The sequence below is a fragment of the Cotesia typhae genome, unplaced genomic scaffold, assembly GCF_013202065.1.
Source record: "Cotesia typhae breed Kobodo isofemale line unplaced genomic scaffold, CoteBio_Ctyphae contig_11, whole genome shotgun sequence".
NCBI classification, from domain to species: Eukaryota; Metazoa; Arthropoda; class Insecta; order Hymenoptera; family Braconidae; genus Cotesia; species Cotesia typhae.
In genome coordinates this window covers 295,270-306,931 of record NW_027423711.1, presented here as the reverse complement: position 1 = coordinate 306,931, position 11,662 = coordinate 295,270, and positions in this window count along the sequence as shown.

The window sequence follows — 11,662 nt, the reverse complement described above, 5'->3', positions numbered from 1 at the left end:
GAAATTTGTAGAAACCTTCCGATATTATCAATGCCAGCAAGATTTCTACGATTGTAAGTTTTTCAATCAACCTTATCATCTTGGATATTTATAAAAAAATTAGGAAAACGGTTGACCCTGGAGGTCATCCCTGTAACTTCCCGCTAATTTCATACCTATAGGCGCTTAAAATTGCCCGTATGATGTTTTTAAACTCCTCGTGCGCAAAAATACGATTTTTGGATTATTTTGAGCTCTCCGAGCTCAAAAGTCTGATAGAAGCTTCATAGAATACTTTTTTTTTTAATTTTTAAACTGCAATAACTTTTGAGTGAATATACCGATTTTCACGCATCTCATGGCATGCGACGCTGTTTTTTTAGCCTCATATAGAATTTTTAAATTTGAATTGATCAAACTAGGAATTTCGAAGTAATTCCGAAAAAATACTTTTTTTGGTTTTCTTTCGACATTGATAGTTCACGAACGAATCAACCGATTTTGACTAGACTAGCGGCAATCGATCTGGTTTTTAGAGGTTAAGAGCTTATTAGTTTTTTTATTTAATCGGTAAAGCCGTTTAAAAGTTATTCCAAAAAAACCACATTTAAAAAAAAATTCTTTTCGTAGTTTTTTTAAGTTAGCTGTAAGCAGTTTACATACGGCTACACACACATAATGACAACATCGCAGTAATAGTCAGGGAAGCTTCCTGTGACCTTAAAACGTCGAAATCTGATGAAAACTCGATTTTTGCAAAACGGGGTAGAACCAATAGCTTCCCGATTTTCGAATATCTTCGATTTTTTTAGCGGGAAGTTAAAAAATAATGGAGTACAATTAAGTATCAAGTGTCAATTTTCAGATCAGCCTATCAAATTTTAACGAGACATTCAACCACAGTCAAACTCTTGTTCATGAATTTCATAAATCACGTTCGCAAGCCAACGTGTTAACCATTCAATCATGCATCCGTGACAACCACCAATGAAGCTCGCGAGACTTACAGAACGGATACAAGATTTAAGCGGAAATTTAAGACGCTACAAAATATTTAATGATTTTCAAAGAAGCTTTATTAATATGAATTTTACAAAATTAATCATTTCACTACACAATAAACTTCTACTTTGATGCTGTTACAAGAAAGAAATCTGTAAAGATACGAAGTAATTTAATTTAATTTTTTATAAATTTACTGTGTGGAATGATCTTCCATAAGATTGATTGATTTTGCGGATGATTCGAAGAAAGCAGTAGCTACAACAATATTTATTTTTAAAGTCAACTTAATTATGTGGAAAAAAAACGATAGGTACGGATTAAGCATCAACTTTGAAAAAACATACAATAATAATATTGTTACAAGCAATACTAGTATGAAAAATCCTATTGAGAAGTTAAAATAAATTTGTTGAGATGCTTAAGTAGCTGCAGAAGCCTCTGTTTTCTGTATTGTAACAGCTTGACTTTCAGTAGTTGCGGAAGCCTCTGTTTTCCGTATTGTAACAGCTTAACTTTCAATAGTTGTGGAAACATCCGTCGCAGTTAAATTATGATCAATCTATTTGATTTAAAAAAAAATTAATGTAAGCTACACTGATAAAAAAAAAAAATATTCATTCAAAAAATTCATTCTTGTTCCAAGAAAATAATTTTGAAGAGAACTAGTTGTTTTATTTCAAGAATTTTTTGTCTTGATTTTATGTTTCTTGAAGTGAGAGATCTAATCACTTTGATCGATTACATTTTTACTTGGTTCAAGACTATATTATCTTCAATCGATACAAGCGAATTCTTTATTCAAAAACGATTCTCTTCAATAAAGAATAATTTTATTTCATTTCAAGAATTATAGATTATTGATTCAAGAACAAATTTTTAGTAGATTTCATAGAACTCTAACTATTGCATTTGTCCTCATGGTGGAACTTCCGAAATATTTTGCTATTTTCTGACTCAGTTGATCGAACTGATTCAAAAAATATATATGCACAGAAAAAAAAAATTTACTTAAATCAAGTATGTAATTTTGAAGAATTTCATCTTCTTGATTTGAGTAGAAAAATTCTTAAACTAAGAAGTTTAAGTAAATTTTATTTAGTTCAAGAATTTTTCTCTTGATTCAAGTTAATTCTTTTTTCAGTGTGGTTCAAAAGTTTATATATGTAATACATATATATATATATATATATATATATATATATATATATATATATATATATATATATACACTACTGGAAAAAATTAAGGGATCAAAAAAAAATTCCAAATTTTTCGGTAGTTTTCAACAGGCCGTAACTTTGAGAAAAATGGTCGTACAGGAAATAAAAAAAAAGGAAATTGTAGCTCCAAGTGTCTAGTTTTTGAATTAGAACTTCAAAATTTTGTAGCCTCCGCGGTTTCTGAGTAATCGTAGAAAAACCAGCAACAAAAAAATTCTCAAAATTTTTTTAGTTTTTTTTTGGTCTACGGGCGTGGAAAAAATTTTTTTAGCTTAACCACCATAAGGATCAGATACTTTGTTCATTTAGCTTTAATTTCTTTTTTAAACACCCTGATACGTCCACTCCTCGCTGAGATATCGGTCTTCAAATGGAAAAGGATCTTTTTGTCTTTGATTATCGATATCTCAGCAACCAATGATCGCACAGAAAGTTAAAGGTGGGTTTCAAGAACTTGAATGAATTCCCTTAACGACTGTCCATTGTTTTTCGAAAAAAATTTTTTCATTCCGTCACATGAATTTGAAAATGCAACAAAAAAAGGGCTTTTAGTGGTTTTTTTGAAAATCAAGCGCTGGATCGAAAATATTGAGGAAACCACAAATGTTAAGTGTGCCTTTTACAGTTCAATATGTCCACAAAAACCCTACAAAGAATCAAATTAATCCAGCCAGCCGTTTTTTTGTTTCACTTGATCGAATTTTTGAAAAAATTAAAGGATCACGTTTTTTGCTCTGAAAAGCTCATAATTTTTAAAAATGAGAAAAAAAATTGTTTTTTCGAGCTTTTTCCACATTTTTGTTCCAGAAAGTGCTTAAATTGAAAAAAAAAAAAATTAAAAAAAAAAATTTTTTTTGAAATTTTTTCTCTTGAAAAGTTTAAGAAAACAATTACCGCCGGCATTAGCGTTATCCAAAGCGTACCACGTGGAGGTCGCGCGGTCGGATTTACGCTTCGGTGTGTGTGTGTGTGTGTGTGTGTGTGTGTGTGTGTGTGTGTGTGTGTGTGTGTGTGTGTGTGTGTGTGTGTGTGTGTGTGTGTGTGTGTGTGTGTGTGTGTGTGTGTGGTATTTCAGGAGAATTGAGACCCGGTGGCTCGTCAGTTCAACCGTATTTAATGACTCCAAACTCATTCTCTGAAGGTTTTTGTTGGTTCAATACCGGGTATTACCACCCCTGTTTTCAATAACGGCTTTCAAACGTTCAGCCATGTTTATGCAGACGGTAATTTGAGGCTGCGGAATGGTATTCCAAATGTGCTGAAGCGCGCGCTCCAAAGCAGCTAAGTTCTGCAAATTTGGATACTCTATGCGCAACCGACGGCCCATTATGTCCCAAACGTGCTCTATGGGGTTGAGATCTGGACTCATTGCTGGGTGTCGCAACAATGTGATGTCATGCCGCTCAAAGAAGCGCCGGGTAATGTTGGCTGTGTGTGGACGTGCATTATCTTGCATCAATATGAACGACCTCAGATGTTGTCGTCTCCGCAGAACAATGGGTCTTAAAATTTGGTTGATGTAACGTCTAGCTGTCAAATTTTCGCGTACAATTACCAAAGGTGTTCTCCAATTTCGTGAAACGCCGCCCCACACCATAACTGATCCACCGCCGTAGGCAACGACTGGACGGACAAAGTCTGGCGAAAACGTTCTCCACGACGGCGCCAAACGAGAGGACGTCGATTGTTGCCATACAGATTAAAACGAGACTCATCAGTGAATAAAACATTTGTCCATTCCCTCAAGTTCCAATTTCGATGATCGTAAGCATACGCTAAACGAGCTCGACGATGTCTTGCTGTCAACAGGGGTACACGATTAGGATGTCGTGCGTGTAACCCAGTTTCACGAAGACGGTTGATGATTGTTCGAGAGCAAATGTTTCGCACTTGATGCCGTCGTCGCTGTTGCTGTTGTTGTTGCTGTTGTCTGCGATTGGGGAAGTTTCGAGCGACAATATTCGCATTGACGAAAGGTTGTCGTCGAACTTCTCTAACAATTGTTCGATCATCGCGGGCATTAGTGACTCGATGGCGACCTTGTCCGGGGCGACGATGATATTGATTCGTCTCTTGGTATCTGGTATAAGCTCGAGATACGACAGATTGACTTACACCCATCCGGATAGCAACTGCATGTTGAGTGTAACCTTCGTCGATAAGAGTCACTAACCGAGCGACTTCCACCTCCGATAAATGTCGTCTAACCATGATTAAGAATCAAAAGTCAGAAATTTTCAATTTTGACCAAAAAATTAAAAAAAATTTTTTTTAGCGCAGAGGGATTAGTTTTGAAAAAACTGTTGAATGAAGCGATTTGCTAAGGATTCACAAAAAGAAAAGAAAAAAAAAACTCCGAAAAGCGTATGAAAAAAATCGAAATTCGATTGGGGGTATTAACTTTTTTTATTAATTTAATTAAAAGGAGATCAGTAGAATCAAGGAATGCAGCGGTGGAAAGGTGATAAAAATCATTGGGCGATGGTTTTTTGAGTTTCCTTAACTTGTTAAAAAAAAATTTTTCCAAAAAAATTTTTTTTTCGAAAAAATTTTTTTTTTTAAATTTTTTTTTTTAATTTTTTTTTTTGAAAATTTAAGCACTTTTTGGAACGAAAATGTGGAAAAAGCTCGAAAAAACCATTTTTTTCTCAATTTTAAAAATTATGAGCTTTTCAAAGCAAAAAACGTGATCCTTTAATTTTTTCAAAAATTCGATCAAGTGAAACAAAAAAACGGCTGGCTGGATTAATTTGATTCTTTGTAGGGTTTTTGTGGACATATTGAACTGTAAAAGGCACACTTAACATTAGTGGTTTCCTCAATATTTTCGATCCAGCGCTTGATTTTCCAAAAACCACTACAAGCCCTTTTTTGTTGCATTTTCAAATTCATGTGACGGAAAGAAAAAATTTTTTTCGGAAAAACAATGGACCGTCGTTAAGGGAATTTATTCAAGTTCTTGAAACCCACCTTTAACTTTCTGTGCGATCATTGGTTGCTGAGATATCGATAATCAAAGACAAAAAGATCCTTTTCCATTTGAAGACCGATATCTCAGCGAGGAGAGGACGTATCAGGGTGTTTAAAAAAGAAATTAAAGCTAAATAAACAAAGTATCCGATTCTATGGTGGTTAAGCTAAAAAAATTTTTTCCACGCCCGTAGACCAAAAAAAAAAACTAAAAAATTTTGAGAATTTTTTTGTTGCTGGTTTTTCTACGATTACTCAGAAACCGCGGAGGCTACAAAATTTTGAAGTTCTAATCCAAAAACTAGACACTTAGAGCTACAATTTCCTTTTTTTTTATTTCCTGTACGACCATTTCTCTCAATGTTACGGGCTGTTGAAAACTATCGAAAAATTTGGAATTTTTTTTTGATCCCTTAATTTTTTCCAGTAGTGTATATATATATATATATATATATATATATATATATATATATATATATATACACTAGTCACAAAAATTAAGGGATATAAAAAAAATTCCAAATTTTTTGGTGATTTTCAGCGAGCTGTAACTCCGAGGAAAATGATCGCACAGAAAAAAAAAAAAAAGCAAATTGTAGCTCCAAGTGTCTAGTTTTTAGATATGACCATGAAAATTTTTTGTTATCGTCAGGTCTGGAGAAATCCTAAGAAAACTACTGAAAAAAATTTTTCGAAATTTTTTTCGTCTTAAAAAGGTCTACGGGCTTCAAAAAAATTTATTCGATTGTTTCGTTTAAAAGCTCAGTTAGTAAATTTAATACCCTTTAATTTGACGTAATCAAAAAGCCTGTACGATAATTTGCCGCGGAGTTATCGTCAATCAAAGCAAAAAGTTTTTTTGACTTTGGAAATCAATAACTCTGGAAATAATGACCGTATAGGAAATCGAAGGAAGGTTTTGAAAACTACACAATATTCTCTATAAGAGAACGTAAACCGCTTTTGAAGAAAAATTTTTTTGAATTGAAAACTCGGACTGAAAAAAGACAAAAATTCGCATAATTAAGGATATTTGGATAACTTGGTATAACTTTGGATAAAATGGATGAACGAAGGATATCGTTGGTAATTTTTTAACTTCAAAGTGTCCCCTAAAATCCCTAAGAAATTCAAAGCGCTGCGATTTTTTGTTCATAGTGCCCAGAAGCTTCAAATTCTGTGTTTTCGCAAAAATCACCATTATGAGCAATTTTGTGATTTTTATTCATTTTTCCATTGAAAAAAATTTTTTTCAAAATTCTTTATTTTTTCGATCAAAGAGATTGATTTTTCAAGAAATTTGAAAAAAAAAAAAAAAAAAAAATTTTCAATTTTTTCGAAAATTTTTTCGAAATTTTTGTTATCAAAAATTTTTTTTTTTTTTTTTTTTATCGTCTTCAGAATGCTTCACTATTGTCAAAAAAATTAACTCAATTTTTTCTGTCCGCTACAACTGCCTTAGTTTTAAATCTCATTTTAAAAATTCAATAAAAACAAATTGATATACCTCCCGCGGAGTTCGGCTTTTCCTCACACAAAACTTGAATTTTACGTTTTCTTTTTAGCCTAAATTCCTTACGTGAATTTTATGTAAGCTTTTCTTTGATAAGCACCTTTTGATATGCCTCGTCGACATTTAGCTGCCACCACAGATGTGGCTCGCATTGTTACCCTCCTTCAAGAGGGCTACAGTCAGGTGGAAGTAGCAGCTTCTATGGGAGTGAGCCAGTCCGTTATCAGTCGGGCCTATGCCCGATTTAACGCGACTCAAAGTTACGATTGTCGTCCGGGTCAAGGTAGACTACGAATCACTACCGAGCGTGATGATCGAGCTATCATTCGAGAAGCTCGTCGAAACCCTACTGCGCATGCCCACACGATCGCTCATTAATTTCGCAATCGTCGACAACGTCCTCCCCAACAACACATATCGGCATCGACGGTTCGAAATCGCTTTCGAGAGCAAGGACTACGCGCTAGACGCGCAAATCGCGTGCCTATGCTCACTCCACGACATCGCCGAGCCCGATTGGCCTATGCTCATGATCATCACCATTGGGGTCGTAGACAGTGGACCAGTGTATTATGGACTGACGAATCTCGATTTTGTCTTCATGGCAGCGATAGACGATCTCTCGTTTGGCGCCGTCGTAGAGAACGAGATCGGGATAGTTTTACGAGACCAGTTACAGCTTTCAATGGTGGATCAGTCATGGTGTGGGCAGGCGTGTCCTTCAATACCAGAACCCCGTTGGTCATCGTTCGTGGGACGTTGACTGCCGATAGGTACGTCGACGAAATTCTGGAGCCACACGTCCTGCCTATGCGCACACGCATGGGGGCAAGACGGTTCATTTTGATGCAGGATAATGCTCGTCCTCACACTGCAGTTCGTACGCGAACTTTTCTCCGCGCCAACAACGTAACAACGCTTAATCATCCAGCGATGAGTCCTGATTTGAACCCAATTGAGCATGTTTGGGACATGCTTGGGCGTCGATTGCGGTGAGACTATCCGCAACTGCACAATCTTCATCAGTTGACTCAAGCGTTGTTACGTTGTTGGCAAGGAATTTCGCAACGTGATATTCGACGATGCATCAACATGCAAGAGCGTTTACGAGCTGTGATTCGGAACAGAGGTGGCAATACACGGTACTGAGCAGTTACTGCCGTGCGTACAGAGGTCATTTGGCAGCTGCAAACAGACAAACACGCAGACAAACACACACACACACACACACACACACACACACACACACACACACACACACACACACACACACACACACACACACACACACACACACACACACACGTGTGTGAGAAGCGTAAATCCGACCGAGCAACCTCCACGTGGTACGCTTTGAGTAACGCTAATGCCGGCGGTAAAACAACAGTCGAAAAAATTGAGAAAATTTCGAAAAAATTGAAATTTTTTTTTTTTTCAAATTTCTTGAAAAATCAATCTCTTTGATCGAAAAATAAAGAATTTTAAAAAAATTTTTTCAATGGAAAAATGAATAAAAATCACAAAATTGCTCATAATGATGATTTTTGCGAAAACACAGAATTTGAAGCTTCTGGGCACTATGAACAAAAAATCGCAGCGCTTTGAATTTCTTAGGGATTTTAGGGGACACTTTGAAGTTAAAAATTACCAACGATATCCTTCGTTCATCCATTTTATCCAAAGTTATACCAAGTTATCCAAATATCCTTAATTATGCGAATTTTTGTCTTTTTTCAGTCCGAGTTTTCAATTCAAAAAAATTTTTTCTTCAAAAGCGGTTTACGTTCTCTTATAGAGAATATTGTGTAGTTTTCAAAACCCTCCTTCGATTTCCTATACGGTCATTATTTCCAGAGTTATTGATTTCCAAAGTCAAAAAAACTTTTTGCTTTGATTGACGATAACTCCGCGGCAAATTATCGTACAGGCTTTTGATTACGTCAAATTAAAGGGTATTAAATTTACTAACTGAGCTTTTAAACGAAACAATCGAATAAATTTTTTTGAAGCCCGTAGACCTTTTTTAAGACGAAAAAAATTTCGAAAAATTTTTTTCAGTAGTTTTCTTAGGATTTCTCCAGACCTGACGATGACAAAAATTTTCATGGTCATATCTATCATATCTAAAAACTAGACACTTGGAGCTACAATTTGCTTTTTTTTTTTTTTTTCTGTGCGATCATTTTCCTCGGAGTTACAGCTCGCTGAAAATCACCAAAAATTTGGAATTTTTTTTATATCCCTTAATTTTTGTGACTAGTGTATATATATACAGGGTGTCTCAGAAGTCGTGAGCCACCGGACAGGGTGTGGTAGAAAATTGGATTCTGAATAGAAAAGTCCTTTACCATTTTTCGATCAGACCCATAGAAAAATTACTACAAATTTATGAAAATAGACCAATGAGGAGCGCGGTTTCGCGGCAGAACGGTAGGCGCAAGAGCGAGCGAGTGGAAGCGCGACAGGCAATGAGTGCGCGCTCGCTTGCACACGTGTGATATCATTGCTCAGTTATAGCGGGATGCCCGCATGCAATAATAATGATCAATGATACTCCTGTAAATAAAAAAATTAATATTAGAAAAATCATCCCATAGACAGCCCCATAAAATAAAAAATGTGCGATTTTTGATAATTAAAACTCAAATTTTCGGTGTCACCGAAAAATGAAAAAAAAAGCCAACAGACATATTCAATGATACCCCTGTAATTAAAAAAAAAAAAAAGAAAAGTTATAAAAGTACCCCATACACTCTGAGATACAGCCCCATAAAGCCAAAAATTTGCGATTATTTAATGATGAAATTCAAATGATCAGTGTGCACTTGAAGTTAAAAAAAAAGCAATAAAAATAATCAGTGACACTACTGTAGACCAAAAAAATTGAAAAAAAATAAAAAACTACCCCATAGACAGGGAGATACAGCCCCGTAAAGCCGAAAATTCGCGATTATTTAATAATGAAATTCAAATGATCAGAGTGCACTTGAAGTGAAAAAAAAAAAGCAATAAAAATAATCAGTGACACTACAGTAGGTGAAGAAAATTTTTAAAAATAAAAAACTACCCCATAGACAGGGAGATACAGTCCCATAAAGCCAAAAATTGTGCGATATTTCAATAATTAAAATAGAAATTTTCGACGACTACTCAAAATTTCAAATAAAAATCTAGGACTAATAGTTAACTATACCCATAACAATCAGAAAAAATTAAAAATTACAAAAACCACCCCATAGACACTAAGATACAGCCTAATAAAGCCGAGTATTTCGGGATTATTTAACATAAAAATTAAAATATTCACAGTGCATTCGAAATAGAAAAAAATACCAATCAAAATTATCAGTGGTACTTTTGACCATCAGACAAATTTAAAAAATTGTAAAAACACCCCATAGATACCGAAATATGACTTGATAACGCACAAAAATCGGGATTGCTTAGAAATTAAAATTCAAATTATTGGTGCCCATTGAAAATCAACAAAAGAAACCTTTTGTACTTATCGATTAAACTCCTGTGTATCGAAAAAATTATTATTTAAAAAACCACCCCGCAAACTCCGAATTATGATCCCATTAAGCTGAAAATTTCTGATTTTTTAGTAATTAAAATGCTACTTCTCGGTGTCCGTTGAAAATAAATGAAAAGTATGAAAACTCATTTTCAGATATACTCTTGTAAGCAAAAAAAAATAAGATTTGAAAAAACACCCCATTAACGGCGAGATAGGACCCCATAAATCCGCTAATTTGTGATTTGTTAGTAATTGAAATTGAAATTCTTGGTGTCCATTTAACAACAACAAGAGAAACCTATTGTACTTTTAAATTACACCCTTAAAAACATAAAAAAACTTAACTCTTGAAAATCCACCGCATAGACACTAACAAACATCCAAATAAAGCCAACAATTCGCGATTTTTCAATAATTAAAATTCAAATTTTCATATGACACCGAAAATTTCGATATCAATCCACAAAAAATCGATAAATCGCGGCTTTATGGAGGCGTATCTTGGGGTCTATGGGGTGAATTCTTGAATTTTGATATTTTCATTTATTAAAAAGAGTAAATTGGAAAGTGGAATGAGTTTATGCTCTTTATTTTAAGTGGACACCGAGAATTTCAATTTAAGTCAATTAAAAATCGACAAATAGCGACTGTATGGGGATGTATCTCGGTGTCTATGGGGTGGATTCTAAAATTTTGATTTATTATTTTATAACAGAGATAACATTAAAAAGTACAATAATTTTCTTTTACTTATTTTAAGTAGACACCGAAAATTTCAATTTAAATCAATAAAAAATCGAACAATTGTGGCATTGTGGGGTTGCCTCTCGGTGTTTATGGGGTGGATTCCAAAATTTTGATTTTTTAATTCATAAAAAAGGTTAAACTGGAAAGAAAGATAATTTTCTTTGAGTTATTCCGAGTTGACACCGAGAATTTCAACTTAACTTCACAAATAATGGAGAAATCGCAGCTTTATGGGGGTGTATCTCAGTGTCTATGAGGTGGATTCTTAAATTTTGATTTTTCAATTCTTTACAAAGGTTACATTGGAAAGTACGATAATTTTTTTTGTTATTTTCAGTGGACACCGAGAATTTCCATTTAAATCAATGGAAAATCGAAAAATCGCGGCTTTATAGGGTTGTCTCATGATGTTTATAGAGTGGATTCCGAAATTTTCTTTTTTTAATTCATGACGAAGATTGAACTGGAAAGTGAGATAGTTTTCTTTGGCTTATTTTCAGTGGATACCGAAAATTTCAAATTAAATAAATGAAAAATTGACAAATCGCGGCTTTATGGGGGCGCATCTCAGTGTCTATAGGGTGGACTCCATAATTTTGATATTTTTATGTATGACTGACGTTAAATTGAATAGAAGGATTATTTTCTTTTTGTTATTTTCAGTGGACACCGAGAATTTCATTGAAAGTAAATTAACCATCGACTTAT